Below are 25,781 nucleotides of genomic sequence, written 5' to 3' on the forward strand. Positions count from 1 at the left end.
AAAGAATTGAAGGATATCATGGGTAAACTAATTACTGGATGTCAATATTGTATTAAACACCTAGTCAGAAGAGTTTTAATAAGTACATGCTTTTTAAAGTTGAAGCTGCAAGATCTTGATGAAAATTTTATGGAAGATTTAATTCATAGTCCTGGAAACAGCATTTTAGGAGAAAATATCCTTGATTCCCACTGTGGTAATGCAGGGTTGGGGAGGATGGGAGGCTTGTTCTTCAGCAAGTGAAAATTAATTTTAAAAGAAAACCCCTTTTTCCTGACAGATCTCAGGCTCGTGTTCTCAATTATAGGGGAAGTGATAACTGTCAAACAAATCTCTCTCTGCAGGGAGGTTTCCAACACTTGACTTTACCAAGACTGAGCTTTGGCAGACCTGGGGTTGATCTCACTCTTCAGGGCAGGGATGAGCTCCCAGGCCTCCCTCCTGCACTTCGCCCCTTTTCCCTTTCCCCACAATAAATGTATTTACTCCAGAGTTTTCCCTCACACAATTATCTCTCAGCAGTGAGTTGGGATTTTTTTTTCCTCCACATTCTTTTATCTGTTTCTCTCTCCGCAATCTCAGGAAGCAAAAGGGATAAAGTTTAACGACTGTTCACAGTTCAGTGTCCTGCAAAATTAGAGGAACATCTGGAAGTTGTTTTTGCTTCAGGATGACTTTTAACTGACTAAATGATCTCATCTGCAATGCTGTGCAGCCTGGGTGAGGATGGAGAGCAGGAGTTGCCCCTTCCTACCTGAAATCCACCACAAATCAGATTCCAAGAGTTTTTCTAGCTCCTTAAATCCTCTGGATTCTTTTTTTTCCCCTACCATTTAGGAACAGCCTCCATTAAACAGCTATAAAACTAAATTAAGAGAAAGCAATAACATCTGATTAGAGCCAAGAAAAAAATCAATAGCTCAGCATGAACAACGAAGTAATAGAAAAATATTCCAGACACTTCCAAAAGAGGAGTTTTAGCATAAAAATCTACGCTCCTGGGAAAAGAGATGTTATGTGAGCTGGAATTTGAACAACTGGGATTAATAAATCTTCATTCTCTAATTCCTCCTCTAGCTCTTAGTGCCAAGCATTTTGCATTTCTAGTATGGAAGTGCTGTGCAGAAAAGTGGTGCAACATTACCCACTTTGCTTCTCCTCATCCCATTTTTCCCACATGTCACCCATGAAGAAAGGATGTGTTTCTTCTTGGAATTGTGCAGGTATTGGGCACACCCAGTAGCACAAACCTGTGGAGGATCCAATATCAGAGCCAGACTCTTACAGATTGAAGGTTGGGACAGACAAATGTAAATACAATTAAATTTGGACATTCCTTGGGAATTTCAGCCAAGAATATCATCCAGGATGAAAGATGGTAAGGAAAGAGAGCTATAAAAATTATTTTTCTTGAGAAGGCTGACTACAGTTTATTTTAGAAAAGTAGTATTTATATATATATTTTTATATATAAAGTGTATATCTATTTAGATATACTATTGATATATATAGAGACATATATAATATTTGTATTTCTAATATATATTATTCAAATAGTATTTAAAAATGAAAAAAATGGGACTGGAGTGATAATCATTTGGGGATGGGTGTATGATAGTATTATTTTTGATGTGATAATACCAAGTAGTAATTTTATTTAGGGAGTAAAAAGTTCTGTGGAAGGAGCCAAGTTTTTTCTTCTACCACTGAGTCAGGAGGCTGGAAAACTGTGCACAGAGATCCAAGTCTGGTATTTCCATAATCTCTCTCCATCTGCTCTACTGGATGTATTTTCCCTCTTTTCCAATGCTCATGTTGTTAACAAGACAATCTCCCCTCTTTGTGGGATTCCCTCACTCTTTGCTCAGGTTACTGAGGAATCCAAATAGCACTTATGGGCTTGTCTGCACGTGTTGGAACACGGTTTGATGGCCATTGCAGGAGACACGTTTTCAGGTGCAATAAGTCGGGAACTCCTGCCTGGATTCCTGGAGACAACAGAATTCCTCTGCTGCCCCGTTTATTCTTACCAGATGGCACTAGAAAGGCCCACGTTGTGTTTCTGCCCTGGGAAGGAACTTTCTCCCTAAGCAAATGTGATGGCTGTGTGAAAAGCCCCAATTTAGCCCATGTGCAGCACACATGGGCCCAGCACCTGCAAGCTGTTAGTGCCCGGGAGCACGGGGTGCTGGGAGACTCCAGGGAGCAGATGCAGCACATGCCTGGGAGTGCCCTGGAAATGGGGATCGATCCCGTGACAAACAGGGAGCAGCAAAGGGGACCTGGAGGGAACCTGGATCTTCAGAACCGGGAGAACAAATGAAAAGCAGAGACTGTTTTCCACTGGAAGCCATGGAGAAAAGGGCTGTACCTCAGTGAGCTCGGCCTGCCAGTGACCACAGAACTGTCTGAACAACAAAATGGTGTGTTTTGGGAGAATCACAGAATATCCTGAGCTGGAAGGGACCCCCACGGATCATCCAGTCCAACTCCTAGCCCTGCACAAGACACCTCAGCAATCCCACCCTGTCCCTGAGAGCGTTGTCCAAACCCTCCTGGAGCTCTGGCAGCCTTGGTGCTGTGCCCACTGCCCTGGGGAGCCTGGTCAGTGCCTGACCACCCTCTGGGGGAAGAACCTTTCCCTGAGATCCAACCTAAACCTCCCTGGCACAGCTCCAGCCATTCCCAGGGGTTCTGTCACTGTCACACAGAGCAGAGATCGGAACTGTCCCTCCACTGCCCTGGGGAGGATGTTAAAGACCCCAGGGAGCTCTGCCCTCAGCCTCCTCCTCTCCAAGTGCCCTCAGTTGCTCCTCCTAAGGCTTCCCCTCCACACCCTTCCCCATCCTCGTGGCCTCCTTTGGAAGGTCTCTAGGCTCAGCTTACTGCAGGCTTTGCCTGGTAGATGAAGCAGCTTATTTGCATTTCAAAGCTGGCCTATATTTTGCTGATTGAGGGTAAATAATGCAACATGCATATGTATTCCCTGCTCGGAGGTAACAGCAGATCACATCGAGATACCTCGTTCTGGGATGGCTGCAGATACATCAGTGGGTTTTCCCCTGGTTTGGTGGAAGACATCCCAGTGTCCAGCCAGGTGTGAGAGCACCTGGAGCAGCCAGGGATGGCAGGGGAATGGTTGCTGGGAACCAACACCACCAACGTGTGGATGCAAGAAGATCACAGAATCATTAAGGCTGAAAAGACCTCCAAAGGTTACCAAATCCAACCTTCAACCAAATACCACCAAGGCCACTAAACCATATTGTGAGGGGCCACTTGGGCCACAATCAAGTGTCTACCTGTCTACATTTCCAGGGATGGGGATTCCACCACTGCCCTGTGCAGCCCATTCCAACACCTGACCACCCTTCAGTGAAGAAAATTTTCCCATTATCCAACCTGACCCTCCCCTGGCACAGCTGGAGGCCGTTCCCTCTCATCCTGTCCCTTGATCCCTGATAGCAAAGCCTGATCCTCCCTGGCTCCCCCCTCCTGTCAGGGGGTTGCAGAGCCAGAAGGTCCCTCCTGAGCCTCCTTTTCTCCAGGCTGAGCCCCCCCAGCTCCCTCAGCCACTCCTGCTGCTCCAGCCCCTTCCCCAGCTCCGTTCCCTTCCCTGGACACAAGATTCCCAAGGCCTCAAAGTCCAACTTAGAACTCTTCTCCCAACAATGGCAGAGGTGGATGATTATTTATCCAGAACAATTCATCACTTGCATTCAGATGAAACTTAATGAATTTGATGATAAATTCAACTATGAAATTAATTATGCTAAACCCCAGATATTAAATATAGACCTTGAGAATCCATGATTAAAAAGCTGTGAGATCTCTTTATTTTTGTGGCCTAATAAAGACACACAGTTATCTATATTTCTCCTAGCTCCAGTTAGTTTTCCTCCCACTCAAAATGTAAAATTGATTTGTTGCGTTGGGGAATAAACAACAAAAAATGATGCTTATCTTAGTTCCGTTATATGGCCATGATAAAAATTAATTGGTCACCAAAAATTAGTATTCAAAGCACGGAACACTTAGTATGAAAAAGAAAAGATGGCTAAAATATCACCCAGAAATGGAAATCTTAGTCTAGAAAGGCAATTCACAGCACCAGGTTCTCTAAAGTATCATTAAGGTTCATGATGGAGATGGAGAGAGGCCCACTAACACTGGGCAGAAATTTAGCAAAAGGACTTTAAGTATGAGCAGAAAGCACTTGGTTTTTTGCTTAACCTGTTTCTGCCACCTCAGAAGGGGCTTTGGGTCATTAGGACATTTCAGAACATGGCATAAACTCCTCCTCCCTTCTGTTCCCAACCCCCAGAAGCAATTTGGTTCCTGCAACTCCCCCACTCAGTATATATATAAATATAAATATATATCTATATAAAATGTCCAGAAGAAGAAAAAGCCAGACAAACCATGATAAAATGAGGGAAATTAAGGCAAATAGAATAATTCCTCTGAAATATTACTGTAGAATATTAAAATACCCACTTAGTTTCCCCCCCCAAACTAAACTAATATTTAAATCTTACATAAAATATTCCCATTTTAGGATTTTATGAAGTAAAAATCAGACGTTATTTGAAGGAAAAAAATAAAAAAGGCAAATATCCAGAGACTGGCATAGATTTTGACCAATCCTGCAGCCCTTAGGGGAAATTATTACAATAGACATCAAAGACAGCTCCCTCCAATTACACTTAAGAGAGGATGTTAAAATGTGTTCTGTGTACAGAGGAGGAACATCCCATGCCCTTAAATAACAAATAGACTTTTGAAGTCAAGAAAATTGAAGATCTCCAGAGAAAGCCATGGTGGCTCCAGAGGAGTTTATGCCTTACAAAAGGACTCAAGGACATTCCATGTGGGACCAGCACAGGAATAGCTCAGTTTTGGAAGAGTAGCACAGGGAAGTGACTTACAAAAAAAGGATCTCAGGGAAAAATGACGGAAAATTGTGTGTTAGCCTGAAGTAGATGTTATAATCCAGCAATAATTGTTATGGAATGTGAACAGAAACAAAGGCACAGAAAATAAGGACAGGACAATTCCTGCTGGGTCTCTTGAAAAAGCAAGAAAAAGAAATGGTAGATCCTGAAAAAAAATTTAAAATTCTATGAAATGTTCAGGGACATTGATAACTGCAATTAAAGACAGAAAAACATCAATCACAGGGGATCTCTGAGACCCAGCTCTACTGGGACAGACTGGTGTGGACTCAGCAGCCACCATGGGAATGTTTCCTGATCCATAAATGATGACATCCGTCCATAAATTTCACAGGAATTTAGAAACAACAGATTTCAGGGGAAAATCCCCTGTAAATCATGAATCCCCTCTATATTTTCTCTTTCTTAAACTGAGAAATTAATTATTCTCCTCTGTGCCTATGGCTCTCACTCAACCCTACTGTGCCCACCTTGTCCATCCCACCACTGGCAGCATCCAAGAGGGAGATACCAGGGCTTCATTTCAGGGCAGGAAGGATCTTATCCACAAGGAAAGGACACGAGGGTGTTAAAGCTTCAGTGGAAGCTGAAACATCCCCATCTGTCAGCTGGGAAGGCTGGAGGAGCTGGAAGCTCTTACCCAAGTGGGAATAGTTGAAAGACTTGATGCATCTGAATAGATTTGCCTATAGGAGCATCCCTGAATAAATTGGGCTGAATTCCAAGGTGTGCCAAGCTCTGTGAGCCTAACGAGGTCATTGTGGTCCATATTCACTCCTTGCCACCAGCCCAAGACCTTCTGGTTGAATTCAGTGCAATGAATTCAGTGCTGGACTTTAAATGCTTTAATTTCAGATGACAGTATCAGAATCCAGCCTGGTTTTGCCCTCCAACAACAGCTTTTTGCTGCTCAACAACCTGAGTTATATTTATTAACCTTTATATATATATATATATGTTTATTAACCTTTTCTGATTACTAATTTTGCAAGCTTGTGGCATAGCTGGGGTTATAATTATGGGGTTATAATGAAAAGATCATCTAAAATCTGGTCTCGTTCCTAAAGTTGCCATTAAAAATTAATATAAGAGAATATTGATCAATAACTATTACTACTACAAAGCAAACAAGTTAATTCTTTCACCTTGAACCTGACTTTCATACACATACACAATCCAAAGGAACTATTTTGTCATTTAAATCTTGTAGTTTAAACCTCTGAACCCTGTTGCTGATCCACAAACCACACAGTGAAGGATTGCTGAGAGTTGCAACGACCCAGAGTGAGGGGCAGCAGAGACTTGGCCCAAGAGCACTGCAAAAATCATGCACACACATATAGATACACATACACACACACACATAGAAAAGGAAAACTGATGGAAAAAACAGGAAAGAAGAAAAATCATGGATTGGAACAAAGCCACCAATGCTGGGAACCATCAGAGCTCACTGCTTTGCCTTGTGCCATCCATCAATGTTCCCTCTCTCCTCCTGCCACAGGGCTGGGAACAAAAACTTTGGCTGACAGGAGTTTTTAAAATTCTGAGGAGGATTATAGTGATAATGCAATTCAGAAATTGTAAATGTGGAGCACACAGAGTTTCTTATATTTTTCTCTTTCCCCCACACTTACCTCTCCATACAGGAGATGTAAGAGGATGAGAAGATCTATTTTGATTGCAAAGATATACATGTATATAAATGCACACAATATATATATTATAGTTTAACAGATGTGATCCCTTGGCACTTATTTTACTAAGAATTTCCAAATCCACTTTAACCCAAATTAAGAATTCCCTGATCCAGATTAGCACTGAAAAGCAAACGTAACCTCGAGGTGTAATTTGAAAGGTAATTTGCCAAAGTAAAGACCCCGTTACACTGAGAGAGCAAAGTAAAGGGCTTCACTGTAAATGAGAAAGGATTAGGCCCACAGAAAAGTATTGCTATAGCAACAAAATAATTTAGGAGAATATGTGTAACAAAGCCAGAGCCACAGAGATGTGCTGGGAAGGGGCTCGTACGCTCCTCAGTAACATCCCGCTCCCCTTCGGCACAACCAGCACACCAAAAGAAATAAGCACAGCTTCATTTCATGCTTTTATCAACACCAGTTGGCAGGTCTCAATCACTGAGAAAAATATCCTGGTAGAAGAGAAGAGGCAGAGGGATAAACCATCCTTAACCAACCCTACTCTGAGGGACAGTCGGGGCTTGGCCAATTTGTGTGCACACAGAACCAGCCCCACTCAGCCCCTGTGCAGGATTGTGAGGGATGACTTGGGGTACACAACCTCCATCACATCCAGCAGAAACCCTCCTGTCCTGGCAGGCAGCTGCTTTCCCTGTTTGTTTGGCTAATTGGAAGTTCCAACAGTGGCCTGCAGTCCCAGCTGAGCCGCTCTTCCCTCTCCACAACCAGGCAGCAAAAGCTTTCTGCAGCTTCCTTTGGAAGATGGCTTTAAAAGTTAGAAAAATTTATTAGCAGCACCATTTATCCTTTCAGGCTATAAAAAGCTGCCAGTGAAACCCCCCCAAAAGGCTTAATGCATTACCAAAGTGCTAATTTTATTCTTCATTATTCCCCCAAACCTCCATTGGAAAGCGAAGCTCCTGCTCTACGGAGGGCTCCTGTTTAATGTATCTCTGTATGTAGATCCTTGACAGAGCCCATTTTTCTTGCCTCTCAGGTGGCTCATATAGCGAGATTTATGTCCATTATGCATAAATTCCTTGCAATATTGCTCCAGCATAATCAGCAGAAAATCTGAGAAAGCACCCACAGCAGCCACAAAACACCACCACCGACAGCAGAACTCAGGCCACCTTCCTGAAGTCCCAGAGACTCTGTTCCCATTGAAATCAGGGGCTTATTTTGGTCCCAGTAGGTCTGAGTGTCCACAAGGGTCCACTTACCGTGCTGAGTCCTGATGTTGCCCTTGTGTGGCCTGAATGCAAATGTCACTGGGACAGCCCAGTTTAGATTCTAAACCCAGTTTAGATCCCAAACTCAGTTTAGATCCTAAGCCTTTTATTAGATTTGGCCCTGAATTTCTGCATCTAAAAATAAAAATAAAAAAAATTAAAAGGTCAATTCCCATCCTTAATGCAATGTCAGCATCCTTCTCTCTGGCTTGTACTGGTTACTCCTCATTTACACATCCCTCAGTCTGACCACGTGAACGTTGGCTCCTTCCTGCTCCTGTTTCTAGAGACACACACAGGCTCTTCTTGGCACTAATATTTCTAATACTTCAGTGGTCAGGGCACAGTCAGGAGCCTGGCCACCCCCAGGTTGGGACCTCACCACCAGGGCTGATCTCACCTCCCCCGAGAGGGCCCTGAGCCAAAGCACCCACACACAGAAGAGTTGAAAAGAAAGAAAGGAAGTTTTAAGAGCCAAACTCACCCTCAGTGACTGGCAGAAGAGAGACAAGCAGGCAGGTAAAACATCTCCTGCATCTCTGCTTCCCTGGCGTGGATCTGCTGAAGGTGGGGTGGGATGAGAACAATTCCCCCAGATCCTGCAGCACATCCATGTTTAGAAAATGGCTTTTGTAGGAATAACACAAATTCAGCCGAAACACCAAATAAGGATTGTTTTCCTGGTAATCACTGAGTATTTTTTCCTTATTCTAGCCCAATTCAAAGCTTTTATAGTCAGTTGTATGTCTTTTCCATTGGGCTGTGAGAGCTTGTATTGAGCTAAGTCTTTAATTCCTGCAGCACAAAAATGTACAGAACATCCTCAAACCCCCAAATCCTCCAGTTTCAGTTTGAGCATAACTAAAGCTCTTCATTTAGAATCCCAGAATGGTTTGGGTTGGAAGGGATTCTAAAGATCATCTCATTCCAAGCCCCAATTAGAGTTAATATAAACAAACAACAGGTAATTATTACATAGGGGTTGCCCCTATCTGATGTATCCTGGTTTCAGCAGTGAACTCATCCTGCAAGACCCAAAGGCTCATCAGCATTATACAAACTGCACACCAAGCTGGCTGTTCAGGAGCTACTCCTGATTTACACTGCAGTGGAAAAAAAATATCAGCCAAATTGGTTTGGGCTCTTTCAAAAATTCATTAGTTTATTTATCAGCAACACTCCCCCTTACATCCTTCTAGAGATCCTCCAGTTCTGCTGAGTCAAGAACCATAATTTCAAAAAAGATGAATTGCTTTTGGGCAATGGAAATAATTGCTGTGGTTAACAGGACTCTCTGTTACTCCCTGGGGAAAGGCTGCAACAGCCCACGAAGGGATTGTCAAGAGGGATGAGACAAACTGCACCTAACTTGGGCCATCCAAAAATTAGGCACTGACGTCCCATCCGATGATGTACTGCAGCTAATGAGCACCCTCCTCCAGAACATGACTCATCCCAGCTCTCAGCTGACTGGGAGGAAGCTTCAGCCTAAATTTTAGATTATTAAAATTGGTGAAATGAATCTCTGTGTCCCTGAAGTAAAAGCGAGAGCTTTGAGAGCTCTGCTTGACTTCTCCCACCAAACCAGTCGAGGCATTCAAATTCCATGGGCTGCCTTTCAATTTCTGCAATTCCCACTTGTGCCTCTTGGAAGACTGTCCTTTATATTTTGATTGAATTTATTGATTTATATTTATTTATTAGACCTCTTGTCTTCCCAGACTTTCAGATCAATACCGGGTCAACAGTGGCACAGAATGATTCTCATGGCTGCCTGGCCACTAAACAGGGGGAAATTCCCACTGCTCTTGTTACTGCAAAAACAAAAAACATAAACTCCCCTGAAAATCCACAAAGGTGTCAAATTAAACTGAAAACTTGAAATTCGTGTCAATGAATTTTGTTTAAATACTGTATCACGGCAATTAAACACTTCTGTGTTTCCATTTCAGCAAACATTGAAATAAAAGCCTGATGTTACACCCAGTTTTCTTCTTTGCTCTCTGCTCTGGGGAGTATATCCATGTCCCCATCCCTGACCTTACACTGAGATGCATCAGTGATCAACAAAGCACCCTCTGGAAGAGCAGACAGCAGCATCCACCTCCAAAGTGCCTAAGGATGCTCTGGAGGAGGGTGACGGGCACTCAGCAAGGGTCTGGGGGTGCAGGAGCAGTGTCACCTCTGCCCGGGCTGGAGACATGGCACAGAGCAAGGACAAAACCCTTGGACCTTCGTCCATCCAGCAAAACAACATCAGCTCATAGTCCAGCCTCCTCCTAGCCCAGAGAGGAGGCAGGAATTTAATTTCTGCCGGAAAACCTTATTAACATATAACTTTTAAACTGCCTTTTCGCGGGCACTCGCTCTGGGTCACGTTACAGCCCCTACACGCTGAAACACCTTTTTTTCTCCGACACGGGCTCGCACAAGTTTGAAGCCTCCTCTGGCAGGGAAGGGGGGGGGTTTCATCCTCGTCGCGAGCCCCTAGAGGGAGACATGACCCCGATTTTGGGAGGAGGAACGCTCGGGAGGCAGCAGCGGCTCCACATCCCGGCTCCCGGGCCGGGGTGAGACGTGGAAAAGGGATGCTCCGGTCACAGCCTCGCCCTGCGATGGGTGCGAGGGAGCTGATGACCTCCTGCAGGAACCATTGGAAGCACTGACCTGATCCACGAGTAGCCACGGAGGATCCAGGCATAGCGCATCCCACGATGTGCCGGAGCAAGCACACGGGGAGGCACGTGAGGGAATGGGAGGGGAGGGACGTGGGAAGAGCAGCTCCCGGCCAGCCTGGGGAGGTGGCAGCTCCAGCTTCTCCCTCCGGGGAAATTACGGCCGTAGTAACCACAACGTGCCGCTTTTTTAACTAAATGCATGATGGTCCTCTTTATCTTCCTTGTTCACGATACACAAATTTGAATAAAGAAAAATGACTCAAGAACACCACAAAAAAGAGCAGGACTGGATGCTCAGTATATTTGCACGGAAGATAAAATATCACCAATTCACAAAGATAAACTACATGGAAGATTAGCCTGAACTGCCAATTCCTTAAAATGTTTCTCATTTCTTGGTTATGGCTATTTTTTGCAAATTTCCCTTTCAGAAATCACATTTCTTTCCAATCAGATCGTTGCCCTGGGGTTGTTGACCTTTATTTCGCCCATCTGGAAAACAAATGAAGCAGGAAGGATAACAATATGAGATCCTAATCAGAAGTGCTGTTGGTTTTTTTGGAAGCTTGATTTCCAACTTATGTATTTCCCCCTAAAGGCACTGCCAGCAATGCACTGGATAACCCCACTGCAAGGAAAACCAGCAGCTCGACCAAAAAGTTGGGGCACCTTATCAGCGATGAAATGAAGAAAAAAAGAAGTCAAATTAATAGTAAAAATGAACGCAGATGTAGCTGCAACAGCACTCAAGGGCCAGGTGAGGTGCCTTGATGTTGCATGTAAAGCCTTGTCATCCCAGATTTGGCCTAATAAGCTTAATGGGAGGTTGAAGGTTTAGTGGGAGTGACAGGTGAGGACAAAACAAACTAATTTTGGTCAAAGAATATTTGTAAATAGAATTATGAGAATAAGTCTGTGTGGGGAGGGTTCATTACGGTGGCTGAGCCAGAGGGAAGAGGAAGAGCAGCTGAACACCAACCACATTTTGGGTTTTCTCGCCAAGCAATGCCAACTCCCACACTGAGGGTGCATATGAACACAGCATTTTGTTAGATTTGAAGAGGAATTTGTTAATTTGGAGGATCCAATCCCCATAGTTCTAACTGGAGAATTTCTGAGCTCACTCATGCTGGAAATAAACCTGATTTGGGGGAATGATTGGAAGGCTTTAAATTTTTTATTATTAGAAATCTGTGGGCAGCGAAATCAATAGTTTTTAGGCAGCTCTGTTAAAAAGGGAATAATACATTTCAGTGTTCATTAAATGCTATTCTTTTCTCAACAATCTGGTTGTTTTTCTCACCTCTACATGTCAGCCAGGTATTGAATTAGCCTTAAAATCAGCCCCGTGTTGGACTCGATGGTCCCTGTGGGTCCTTCCAACTCTGGCTATACTTTGATTCTGTGATTCTAAAACTGTGCAGGGCTTTGGAGAAAAACATCACGAAAAACTAGATGAGTTTTAAGGTCCCTTTCAACCCAAAGCAGCCTGTGAGTCTATGATTCCATGAAAACCCCTCGAAACAGCTGTGGCTGAGTGAGCGCTACCTGACCATGGATGGAGAAAGGTCACAGAATCCCAGACTGGGCTGAGTTGGAAGGGACTCACAGGGATCATTGAGTCCAACCCTCAGCCCTGCACAGGCCCATCCTTAAGAGTCACATCACATGCCTAAAAGGATCATCCAAACACTCCTGGAGCTCTGGCAGCCTTGGGGCTGTGCCCACTGCCCTGGGGAGCCTGGTCAGTGCCCAACCAGCCTCTGGGGGAAGAACCTTTTCCTGAGATCCAACCTAACCCTACTCTGACACAACTCCAGGCCATTCCCTGGGTCCTGTGCCTGGTCCCCCCAGAGCAGAGCTCAGGGCCTGCCCCTCCTCTGCCCCTCCCAAAGAAGTTGTAACTGCAGTGAGGTCTCCTCTCCGTCTCCTGTTCCCCAGCTGAACACACCAAGTGCCTTCAGTGTCCTCACACAGCTTCCCCTCAAGGCCCTTCACCATCCTCACTGCCCTCCTAAAGGTGGGTTATCTAAGGAGGATAATATTGAACCAAGGAGAAGAATTTGGGGGGAGCAGCCCCAGTTGCCCAGAGGGAGCAGCAGGTTTGGCAGCACCGACGGGGATCTGCACCAAGTTAAACCCATGGGGCTCCAAACAGCAGAAACATTCCATATGCAGCTCCTGTGCCTGCTCACAACCTTGGATATCACAACCTGGCGTGATGATAAATTGTATAAGTGGTGCCTAGGACACCGAAATACCAGGGGAGCAGCAGCATCCCCCTGGACACACCACCGACGAGCACAAGGGCTATTGGTGCAGAGTCTCCTCTGAAGGACAGGCTGCTTGTATCCCATAATAGCAGATCCCATTTAAAAATAGCAAATGATAGGCAGAGGAATAATAAAAACTAGGAAATCATCCCAAAACCCAGCAATACATCAAAGGCAGTTTAATAGCCTTTAATACTGCCACTGACGCAGCTCCTGTACTGGCAGGGCTGGCTGATGGAACAGGCAGAGGTTCCCGGGTTTGCATCCATTTCACCCGAAAACTTCGCTGCTTCTTGCATGTAAATTATAGATAATGGTTGTGCTGACAAGAGGTTGCACTTGGCTGACTTTGCTACAAGGTAAAATTGGAAGAAAATACCTGGTTTGAAGAACTTTTCTCGTTCTTTCCCCACGGGGAAAAAAAAAAAAAAAGAGAGACAAGATGCAAGGAGTTAATTGCAGGGACCTCTTATATGTCTTGGCTGGCTACTGAGCAGAGCCATAACTCAGAGCTGCTGGATACTCAGGGAGGAAACGTTATTTGATGTAGTAGGGGCAATCCTGTGCTTATCAAATCATCTTGCTTGCCTGTAAAGCTAAGCTCCAATTTATGATGTTTTATGAAGCCCCAGATTGAGCTAAGGCTATAAAAATTGGGACTTAATATTCAGGAATAAAAATGCATAGAGCACCACTGAAGTGACTTTTTTTTTTTTTTTTTAAAGGACTTGTATCCTCCTTGCATTAAATATAACCAGGGAGTGTGAAAATAATGGGCTGCTGTCCACCAGAGAAAACAAGACAAACAGCACAGGTCTGGGACTCCTAAGCCACAGGAACTTGCTGCTGTGTGTATTTTAAGGTAGAATGATGGGTCATACACCCAGAACAATGGCTAATAAACCACCATGCATGGCATTGCCCTTAGTGAGTTCATTTTTATTTTTAAACATTTTCCCTCTGAGAAAGCTCAGAGAAGTCTCTCAAAGCACATCTGCCCACCAGACAGAGTTTTTTTAATTCAAATGACCAAATGCCCAGAAAGAAATTGGACATTTAGGTGCAGCTGTTTGGAGAGCAGCCCTTTCATTTGCTCACCTGAAAAAAAAAGGATGAGATTCCTTTTTCATAGGCTTGAAAAAGGAAAGTAAGAGAGATGGGAATTTTTAATCCATCTCTGCACTCTCCAGAGTCACCACTGCATGTGACACACCACCTTCCCTCACTGATCTCTTATTAAAATCACTGGGACAAGACACCCATCGACTTAAATTGCATATTTAAGGTCTGGGTGGAGCAAAGTACAGAGATACCTGTTTAATATTAGATATCTATTGAGCCAAATATTTAAGCACTCCCATAACTTCCAAAGGTGTTCCTGTGACTGAACAGCTGCTTGAATTATTGCTGTGCAGAGATGAGGTTATTTACATGCTTAAGGTTAAGTGTGATTTCCTAAATTCAGGCTGGAAATCCTGTGGAAAAAAAAAATCAACCAAGATAGCAATTATACAAGAACTGGTTAAAACATCACTGGATTTTTACTTGGAGATTTTGGGATCTAATTAAGAAGCAGGATTGATGTGCTCAGCTCTGTCCTGCTGGCTGCCCAAGGGATCCCTCGTTTGAACAGTCCAGCCTTGATCATTAAAGGGATGTGCTAATGACAGGTGTGGGCACCAGGAATCAAATGACTTACAGCTCTGCAACACCTGAAGTCACTTTTCATATGATTTAAAGATGGAAAAATGTGCAGTCTCTTAAAATGTCTTAAGGATATGCATGGATAACCTCTCTAGGAGCAGCCTGTGCCAGGAAGAAGTTGCTCCCCCAGCTGCTCATTAAAACCCTCTTGCTGGAGGTTCTGAACAGATCTGTTGGCAAAGCAGTTCAAATGAGCACTTTAATTCTCTTCAGGCAGGGAAAAATAATAAAAAAAAAAATCAGCTGGGGTAGCTGGGACCAGTAATTCAAACAGTTTAAACCAGCCTGGCTGAGAGGAGTTAGGAGCAGGGGCACACAGACCTGGCTCAGCATCAGCTCAGCTGGCACCCAAATCCTGTTCCCATTCCTGTCCCATGTGAGTCAATCATTTGTGTGCTTAAATAAAAGTATTTATTACCAAATAGGTCCAGAAACACTTAACACATGATTTAAAATATTTTCCCTCATTAATTAGTAGGGATTTCTAATTTTTTTCCCCTTGAATTATGGATTTCTTCCATTTCTGAATTGCACATGACCCAGAGGACACAGCCCAGGGCTCAGGAGACAAGATCCTTTAGGTCCAGCATCATTGCCCATGACTCCTTATGTGATCCCAGCAAAACTGAACAGATTCCTTGAACTAACACTGTGCATCTGCAACCAAATTATCAGGCAACACTCCAGGGTACAAAACCTGCCTGCCATTGCCACATTCCCTGGGTGAATCCCTGGCTCTGCCACACAAGTTCCTTTGCACCAGGTTGGAATTTCACCTGTGGATGCAGGATCTGTGCATGGCAAGAGGTGTTTGGGGTCTGAGGTTATGTCTGACCACAGACAGAGGCTACTGAGCAGGTAGCACAGGTAATGTCACAAGTAATCAAGTATCACAAGTAATATAACTTAGGGAATATTTTTGTTTCCTACATTTTAAAATCCACGATACAGCTGTGTAGTCAGCATTTACAACCCAGGATTTCCTTCACACTCCCTCCATTTACTTCCCTGCATCTGACAGAGCTGGGGGAGAAAAAAATCCAATCCATGCTGAGGCAGAAAAACAACTCACTAAAACACCATCTAAAACAGGAGGTTTGAACTCATTGAAACTCTATTATATGCTTGAGTAAGTCCTGGAACAATAGAAAGCTGGGTGTGATTATGCAGGCAGGCAGAAATGTGCCAGGCAGATGTTGTCCTTACTGCCACTCCTCAGAGTCTCATCACTGGCCTGGTCACCATCATCTCTCCAATTGTCTATTTAAGGTGGTCACACCAGGATAAGAGGGTAATGTTGCATCTGTAAGTCAGGTACTGCTGCTTATTTATGTTATCTAGATGATTTAAAAAAATAAATATATGTCTTTCAGGTTTTTGGATAAAAGATCTAAAATATGGACCTTTGAGAACGTTGTAAAAAAGAAAGTAATTGGCTTTTTATTTTTAAGCCCAAGTCCTAATGTGGGGGAGGTCTGACTAATCATTTCTAAGCACTTGGTGATGGGGAATTCTTACAGGTGTAACACTGGAAAGGCACATGGGCAAAGGGAAAGCCATCAGTAGTAATGTCTGAATTCCCAAACAAATTTGCATGAGTAATGTGGGAGAGGTGACCCTTTTGTGACCTCTCCCATAATTCACTATATACAGAATGCACACCTTTGCACCTGCAACCCACACAGATCCCTGCCTAACCTTTCCACCTCTGGACATGGAAGTGCAAATGGCACAAACACACAAATAAGGCTTTCAAACTCTCTCTTGCCCCCTCTTACCCCATAAAAGGGGGACTGATGGTCACACCAGCACCGTCACCCCCAGAGCAACTGTCATGGAGGCATCGCTCTGCCCCAGGGGCTTCCATCCTATGGGGAGAACCCTATGGAAACCCTGTGCATGGCAGAGTGCCTGTGACACCTTGATGTGTCTGCAACCCTCCAAGGAAAAACCCAGGACCTGTCATCAGCACAGAGCAAAGCTGATCACAGAATTTGCACAAGCTCTTCCCTCGCGTTGTTCAGACCGAGCTCGTGTTTTTCTTCTCTTAGGTAGAAAACTCTGCTCAGGGAGGAGGTCCTGGCATGTTTTTGTTTTTATTCTCACACGTTTTATTTCAGCCAAGGGATGAAGCACAACTGCTGTATCAGCACGAGGCACATAAATACAGGTATCACCCAGTTCCACAAACGCTGCAGGAAAGCTCTGCCTTCATTCAGGGAGTCCATCATTTCAGAAACCCAAAGAGTTTACAGAAATGATTGTCAAAGACCCCATCATTTTGCAGTTAGTATAATTAATAAGGTGTGCACCAAATCTAAGAGTGTTTTAACACATGTTTGCAGCTGAATTGCATTATTGTTATGTTATAATAAAAGAGAGCCACATGGCAACAGAGCACCAGGGACCCAAGCTGATGCAACTGTTAAACATCAATAGGAAAATCAGAGGGGAAACATCAAGTTTTCCTTTAAAATCAGTTTGGTTTTCAAGAGCTGTGACTTTTATTTAGTAGATTTTGTGAAAGCTTCTGTTTATAAAAATTATTGGGTAGTGTTGGCTGTCAGAAAACACAAACAGGCAATTAGTGCAATAAGTAGAACGATAGAACGAACTCCTCCTGGCAGCCTCCTCTCTGGAGCCAAGCAAGGCCCCAGTTCCATGAAAAATTAGGCATGTATCTAAGTCCACAAAATCATTCTGGGAGTCTGCTGGGACTGCTCACACATTAAAGTGCATGTGAGTGGTTTGTAAAAGCCCAGAAATATTTCAGGGAAACTGGATTGCAGGGATGGTCAATGATTGTGTTGTGATGTGGCACCACCTAAAAGTAATTTCAAAAAGTCTCCTGGAAGTGTTGGAAACGTTCTGCACACAGTTTGGATTAACTTTAATGGATATATTCTATTTGGTGGCCTTGGAAAGTCTGGTTACTTCTCTGCCTCCCTATTCCACACCCAGATTCTATGCTGTGTTTTCCTGCGGAGTCAGTGGTGGAAATAGCTGGTCCTGCCATGAAATAATGACAAGTTTAGGTCTTTGTGGTGAGCATGAGCTTATGGACTGTGGAAGTGAATGAAGGACAGAATAGCCCTCACAAGAGAAATGTGATTAACTACACAATGTCACCCAGTTACCTTCATTTCTGCCACTCTATAAAAATCAATGGACCCAATTTCCTGCACGAAAATCTGACCATCGGTGTGTTCTGAAAGCACTCTCATTATCTTTGCTCCAGACCTGCACATCAACTCCTGCATGTGCTCACTCCTTAAAGTTACTCTGATGGACCCGAAGAAGCAAAAAGAAGAGCTAAAATTAACTCCTCCTGTGATGTTTTAACTTGGTTTTGGAATTATTTTGAGCATGGCTGAGCAGGACCAACACAATTTCACTCTGGACACCTCCCCCAAGATTGCTCCCAAAGGACACTTCTGCTGAGCTCATTCTCAGAAACAGGGGTTGTTGCAGGGATAGCACATGAGGGATGATGAAACAGATTTCTGAATGGATTGTTCTAAAACTGAGCTGTTCCTAAGGAATTCTTACAAGGAGGAAATGTTCTGGAGGAAACTTCCCAAGAGTTGCTGAAAAAGTGGGCAAAATTCACCAACGGAGGAATAAATTATGTGAAGAAGAATGTCCTTTCTTTCTCCCTCTCCAAATAGTGGATACAGCCACATCTTCTCCCAGCACAAGTCCACCAGAGCCAGGGCAGTTATTCCTGCTGTCTCCCTGTGTGTGACAATGTAGAGTCATGGAGGGGTTTTGAGTTGAAGGGCAGCACTGACACTCAGATCCAACAACAACAACAGACTCTTTGCTTCAGTGACTTCTCACCAACTTAAAAACCATGTTTGATCAGGCAGCTCCTGGGACGTAAATCCAGGAGCAGGACTCTGCATGGCCTTCATTAGCCAGGAGGCAGAAAGTGGGCAGACTCTGCCACCCTTCTCCTTCCCACCCCTCCGTGTTTTGTGCATACTCCACGCTGACCTAAACTGGTCCATCCTAATTGGAGCCTTTATGTTAAACACAAAAGTACTTCTAACCTACACTTAGAAAGGCTGCAAGTCAGGCAGTGAGGCACAACACTTAAACTCTGCTCATCTCTAATCTCCACTGCCGTGCACGGAAAGCATGGCCAGTGTCAAATGAAACAGGCAATTAGTCCCCCTCGAGCAGGGAGCAGCTCAAACCGTAACATCATGCCAGCCGTGATTAAGAGTGATACAGCACATCATCATTGTCAACACTATTCAACCAATGTAAACCTTAGTTAGAAATGTACTTGTCAGAGAAAAATGCGCCTTTGATTTCTATTACACTTTCCCCAGTAATTGCTGTCATCAGTGGCAGGTTATTATTACAGTTGAATAGAGTTTCAGTAATTACTTTTGCACAGATTCTAACAGCTTTTAGATTGAATGATATTCTGACAGTTTGAATACTCTTGACAACAATTACCTTTTTCCTGGTTAACACTGATTCAGGAAAATTAAAAATTAAATCTGTTCAGAGGAAACACTTATGTATGGCACTAGTAAGTGGGCTGATACAAAAATGTGTAAATTACAGAATGACTTAGAATAAAAAGTTCTTTTGCTCTTCCTCTTGTGCTTTTTAAAAAATCAGCACTTAGGGTACATGCAGTTCACGCTGGTTAGATTACCAGTAAATGATGTGAAATGATTTAAAGCACTTCTAAATCCACTTCCTACTGATCAGCTTGAAATGAAGGAAACACTATTATGAAGGAAGGCTTGTTGCTCCCACCCTAATTTTTGTCTTTGGTAACAGTCAGATAATGGCTTTTAGCTTTCAAAGCATTATTGTTAATCTCATGTCACCGGATTATTTAAAAAACAACAACAAACAAGCAAACTGTCTTACAGTGGTAGCCTAGAAAAAAACCAGCATATTTGTTATTCCTGAAAAATTTATCTAATACTGCAGGGGTCATAACTCAAATGGCTTGATTAAAAAAAAAAGTCTCATGCACAGAGCTCTCCAATTTAATTTCCCTCTTTGACAGGATAACTGGCCTTGTGGAGAAGGGAGATGCAGTCGATGTGATACATCTTGTTATTAGGAAGCTTTCTGATACTGTTTCACATGCCATTCTTATAATAAAACTAAGAAAATATGGTCTAGAACCAGATAAAATTACCATAAGGTGGAGAGAACAATTGGCTGAAAAACTGCTCTCGAGGAGTAGCTATCAATGGTTCACTGTCAAACTGGGAGGAAATTTCAGGTGAGATTCCTCAGGGATCCGTCCTTGCTCCTGCTCTGTTCAATATTTTCATAATGACTCAGTTAAAGGGAAAAGAGATTACATTTATAAAATTTGCAATGTTGAGGAGCTGGGATGGTGGGAACCCTTGGGACGTCTGGATCAAAATCCAAGAAGATATTAACAGTTTGGAGTGATGGTCTGAAATTAAGATGAAATTCAATAAAGCCAAGTGTAAAGTGTTGCACTTAGAGAGGAGAAATCAGATGCAAATGAGAAATTGCCAGTAAAGGAACTCTATTACAGCTTCAAAGTTACAGTGGCCTGTGAGCTCTGCATCAAACAAAGGAGTAAAACTGCTCCAGAAAAGGTGATTTCAAGGATTTGTTAAGAAACATTTAGACAATACTCTCAAGCACATGGTGTGACTCCTGGGGAGGGTTCTGTGCAGGGCCAGGAGCTGGACCTGATGATCCTTGTGGGTCCCCTCTAACTTGGCATATTCCGTGGTCTTACTGTGGGAATTATCCCACCCTTGTTAAGATGGGGCTCAGCTGGAATTCTCTGCCCCTTCCTGACCTCAAATTTTTAAAAAGGTGCAAAGAAGCTGGAAATGATTAAACAAAGTCCAGCTGAGAACAGCAGGAATGGTCAAGTCAAGACTCATGGGAATAAGATCATGGAATGATTTGGGTGGGAAGGGAGCTTAAAGATCATGTAATTCCACCCCCTGCCATGGGCAGGGACACTTTCCACTAGCCCAGTTTGCTCCAAGCCCCGTCCAACCTGGCCTTGGACACTTCCAGGGATAGAGCAACCACAGCTTCTCTGGGCAGCCTGTGCCAGGACCTCCCCACCCTCACAGGGAAGGATTTCTTCCCAATATCCAATCCAAAAGCTCCCTCCTTCAGCTCAAAGCCATTCCTCCTGGGCTGCCCTGCCTTTGGAGTCTCTTACAAAGCTCTGATTGAGCCTTTAGTTTCTGACACTTCTCCCAACTCTGATCCACTTGTGTATTAAAATATCACCGTCTTTTTCTTCCTGCACATTAGAATTATAGATATAGTTTATTGTTATACTTTCCATAGAGCCTTCTCTTTTTATTAGCATTGTACAATCTGTACAAAAGCAAAATTTAGTCCTTTCAGGGAGCTGAAAGGAAGCAATCGTTTACATGACAAATCCAACATTATCATATGTAAACCTCATTTACTATGTAATGTCTTCCTGTTTCCAGACCATTAATTGAATGAAACCTATTTTCACATTCTGGTAGGCAGTAGAATTCTCCAACTAACAGAAACGGTGCTTTTAGGGAAAAAAAAAAAAGTAATGCTAGAAAATATTTCACATACTGAATGGCCTAAAACTATAGGGATTTCTGAACAATAAATTATTTTCAGTACTCTTCTCAAAAATTAAAATAATGGGGGTTTACCCAAGCCAAAGGTGTGCAGAGTATTTGGATAGAAACCTGCCTGGTAAAGCATCACTTTTTAGTGTTCATTGTGTATTAAAATGACACTTGTAAGGCCCAACCATGCTACTATAAATATGTGGAGATAAACACAACCAAGGAGAGTCCAAATTCCAGCTTAATTTAAGATATACAGCACTTTGGAGAGTCAAGATTGATGTTTGTAATTGAAAGATGTTGACAATTATTTTGTTGCGTTTCCTCACAAGCAAATCTGAAAGATCAATGGCAATAAAGCTCCTCACAGGTTCCAGACGTGCTCCTTTGGAAAAATAACTGTTTTTTAGAGTTCTTTTTAAGTCCAATGAAAAAAAAAAAGACTAAAAAAATACCCAGCTGGAAGGGGACTCTCCAGAACCAACTCTTGCTCAGTATTATACTGATGAAAAGTAAGAAAACACTGAGGATATTTTCTGTGGCACAAAATAAAGCAGCATCACCAACCTGGGAAGCAGAGAAACAGAAAAGGAGTGAAATTATGAAGAACAAACTTCAAGGTCTTTCCCTCACCCCACAAGAGGAACCCCTGGGCCCAAAGTAGAGTTTGGACACCTCCAGGGTTTAGGCTCTGGTGCCACAGCTCCATCTGCACAACACAAAATTGATATTAAAATGAGAAAAATTGGCAATTTCAAATTGCCTACCACATTCCTTTGCTTTTTGACCTCGATCCAAAGCCTCTCTGAGCCAAAGAAAAGACAAGCTCACAATTAGTGAATATGACCAGTTAATGGGTCTGTTCTGAACAAGCTTTTAAATAAAACAATAAGCAAGCCTGGGAAAAAGCAACTTGCTGGGCTATCTGAGGCCAAGTTCTTCTAAGTACAGGTCAGGTTATTTTAAAATAAATTCCTTTTAGCAATTGTTCCATCAGGACCCTGTCATTCCAGAGGGAATGGACCCAAAACTTCTAGTTGCCAAATAGCTTAATCTTGGTGCATCTGGAACTACATTTTCTTCAAATAAAACTAATTCATAATATGAGTGGGTTTGTTGATTTTCTGAACAAAATTGTTCCCTGACAACTTCAAAAGCAAATTACATATAGAAAAAAACCCAAACCCAACATTTCTTTTTAAGAAATTCACAGAGCCATAAGAGGACTGAATTGGTAAGAAAATCAAAGTGCAGTTGACTGGAAGGAAAAAAAGAGAAATAAACAATTCCAAAATGTTTTTGAATGCCCAGGTTACCAAACACTGGAAACTGGAAACATGAAAACTAAAATATTCCCTGAAAAGTAACTCCTGCTCCCCCTCTTGCTGTCTCCTGGCCTCAGCAGGATTCGAATTGTGGTTGCAATCCAACACCAAAAGTATTTCAATGCCATTCCCACCCAACAAAAATGAGGAACAGGGATGATGGGAGAATCCTTAGCTCAGCCTCATTGTCCTCCCAACCCCCAGGTAAGGACCAGTGCAGTCCAGTAACCCCACACTCACCCAGCTGTGCCCAGCACCCTTCTCCTCTTGCTCCCAGCAGCCAACACTCCCCCCTCCCCATTCCCACAGTTGATTGCAGGCAAAACAAGGACTCTCCCAGGTGTTTTCCATGAGATTGAATAAACAAGTTGCATTTGTAACCCTCTAACCTGCATTAGAAGTGAGAATCATAACACAAGTTATCCAGGATTCCTCAGCTGTCCCACCACCCCTTTGCCTCTGGAGTGGGTGAAGGGGAGGCTCTGAGTGTGCTGATGGTTTTGTTTTACCATCCAGTGTGCCAGGAGTGTCTGATTAACAGTTTTCCATCCCTATTCAAGCATCTTTGTTAGGAGTAAGTCTTTGCTCTTTTAGATCCTGATCCAAAGCCTTTCAAGGCCATTGAAAAGTCTCCCATTGATGGGGAGGGGGGTGAGCCCTTGCTAATTGTTCCTTTCACGTTAGAGTGAAAACAAATTCTTCAGCTTTCATTGGAAACCCATGAAGTTCAATCCCTTGATATATTGGACCCTTATTTTAAGTAGGCTGATGAGGAGAGGAGGGGAAGGGGAGGACAAAGCCCAGGACAGGGCTGTGCATAGGTTGGAAGTATGGACGTTACACAGCCCACAGGAACACATCACAGGGCTCGGATTTTACTATCCAGAAAGGCTCCAAATTCACAAAGGGTTCTCCAAATTCACAAAACCTTCACAGATTCACAGTATTCTGCATTTAAGGTGCTCGTTGCTCACCAGCAGACCCAAGCTCAGAAAGCCACTCCAGAGCTCCCCAGTCGCTGTTCACTGGGAAGAATTTCTCTCCAGGAAGCTCATTTTTTTAGTTTGCTGTTCTCCCACATCGAGGTGTCATCTCTGTTCAAGGCAGAAGTGCAGATGGAGGAAAGTGGAAGGTCTAGACAGCATGTGAGCTTTGGTTTGGGCTACCACAAGAAAAAATATTGAGAATTCACAAGAGGCTTATTCAAGACCAAGAAATGTGGCTGGTGAACTGAAACAAGAAATTCTGATGGAAATGGAAAGTTAAGCACACGTATGTTAGTGATAATGGAATTTTATAATTCCTTTAAACAAAACCCCTCACAATTCATGTAGTTTTTTAGAAAGCTGAGTTTTAGCTGGGTACATATCACACAGCCAGGTGATGGCATCTCCCAGGATGACAAACCTGAGAGCAGCTCCGTGATGGAATAACCAAAGGTTGCTTTTAAAACCAGTGCCTTTGCCCTGTGAAGGAGATGAACTGGCTGGAATTAATTTGGTTTTCCATCTGTAGGTTAAAAAAAACCTCTGTAAACACAATGACAGAAATAAATACAGACCTGTGAGAGGAAAGGGAAAGCAGCAGCGGCACATTGCTGATGCTTGGGGAAACCAGGAGAGAGCACAGTCAGCCAAAGATGTCCCCAGTTCATGTGTTTGAGGACAGCAAACTGCTCTGGACAAACCATCCATCCCATCAGTGCTGCTGTTTTGGCAGAAGAAAGAGAATTAGTAAAGAGAGAAACAGAGACAGTGCAATATAATCTGGAAAAAATACCTTTAAAAAACTGTCTTCTTACAATGAAATAATTTTTCTTCTCTCCACAAAGAGGGATTTCACCCTGGAGTTGTTTCTAAAAGACAGTAAAACATAACAGATGAATGTTGCCTTGCACAAGGAACACACACATGCATTTAAATCACTTATATTTTACTTTTTTATGATGCAATTGCGAATTGTGTTATTTTGCATTTGTAATTAGAGGTTGAAACAGATGGTGGAGATGGTTTAAAGTGATGTACTGGAGGAGGCAGCTCTGGGGCCTGGGTCTCCTGCTCCACTGAGTGCTGAGCATGGAAACTCCACCAGGAGGTGGCCAAACACCAAAGTGCTGCACATCAAAGCACCCTGGAAAGGACCAAAATAGAGCTTCTAAAAGGTCAATAAGCACTGGTGAAAGTCTTTTTTTTTTTCCCCTAAAAAAAATACTTAGAGTGTCTTCAGTACCGGGCTCTGGTTTTGGGGTGTGTGGTGGACATGTTTGACCCCTTACCCAAACCAGCAGTGTTTTGGTACAGCCTTCAAAGGAGGGAGAGGCCAAAGCTGGACCAAACCTCCTCTAGAAACTCCCCAAAGGAGCAGTGACCACGGGACCACCAGTTCACACAGCTGTGGAACACCAACCACAGGATTAATCATGAGCAGCAGGCGGCTCTTCCAACTCTCCTTCATCCAGGAACAAAGACATTTGTGGGTACAAGGAGTCCCATCACACCCTTCCCATCACTTGGAATTTGACAACGAGACAATCCCTTCATCCCATAAATGTTCCAGCCTGAGTGAGCCTTCTCTGAGCAGTGTGGCTGCAGGGTGGGGATCACCCTGGGGCTGGAACAGCTCTCGGAGTTGCTCCTCACGGCAGAGAGAGCTTTTCCCAGTGACAGATCTTTGGATGAGTCCAACTTGAGTTCTCCTTAGACTGCAACTGGGCTGAAATCCAGTGACTCTCCCCTTGATGCCTCCCAAGCTTTGAGATTCCTTCCTTGAGATTAAGACAACCTTCCTTACCTCAGGAAGAGACACCTCTTCCCACAACTCATCCTCAGTAAGTGACCGATGGAATGCCGAATTAACATGAATAAAAGAAATATTCACTATTAATTATTATTCATTGGTATAGATACTTCCATTAGGCCTAAACCGCTTTTCAATCTGAGACTAAGATTAGACCTAACTGCACCTAAGCTCCATCAACTTACTGATTGGTCATTTTCTGCCAAAATTGGAGCAAACCCTACCAAAAATACATCCCACTTTTTAGGCGTCTGACAGGGTATTGACAGAGCAGCCCCAAAGTGGCATTTAGAGCTACGACCTTCAAGGACCCAGTCAAGGATCCTTTTCCCCACAAGAATCCAAACCTATAAGCCCCAAATTAGTGTTTTAAACCACTACAGAGCCCTATATGGACACAGAAAAGAGTCATGCTGATATTATATGGTTTATATTTGTTATTAGAAATATTCCTTCAAACAGCTTTTATGGTAACTACTAATATTATCTCCCCTATTAGGATCTTATGAGAAGGATTTTAATAGTTTT

The sequence above is a fragment of the Neopelma chrysocephalum genome, unplaced genomic scaffold (genome assembly GCF_003984885.1).
Source record: "Neopelma chrysocephalum unplaced genomic scaffold, ASM398488v2 Primary Assembly neopelma1_81, whole genome shotgun sequence".
Taxonomy (NCBI): domain Eukaryota; kingdom Metazoa; phylum Chordata; class Aves; order Passeriformes; family Pipridae; genus Neopelma; species Neopelma chrysocephalum.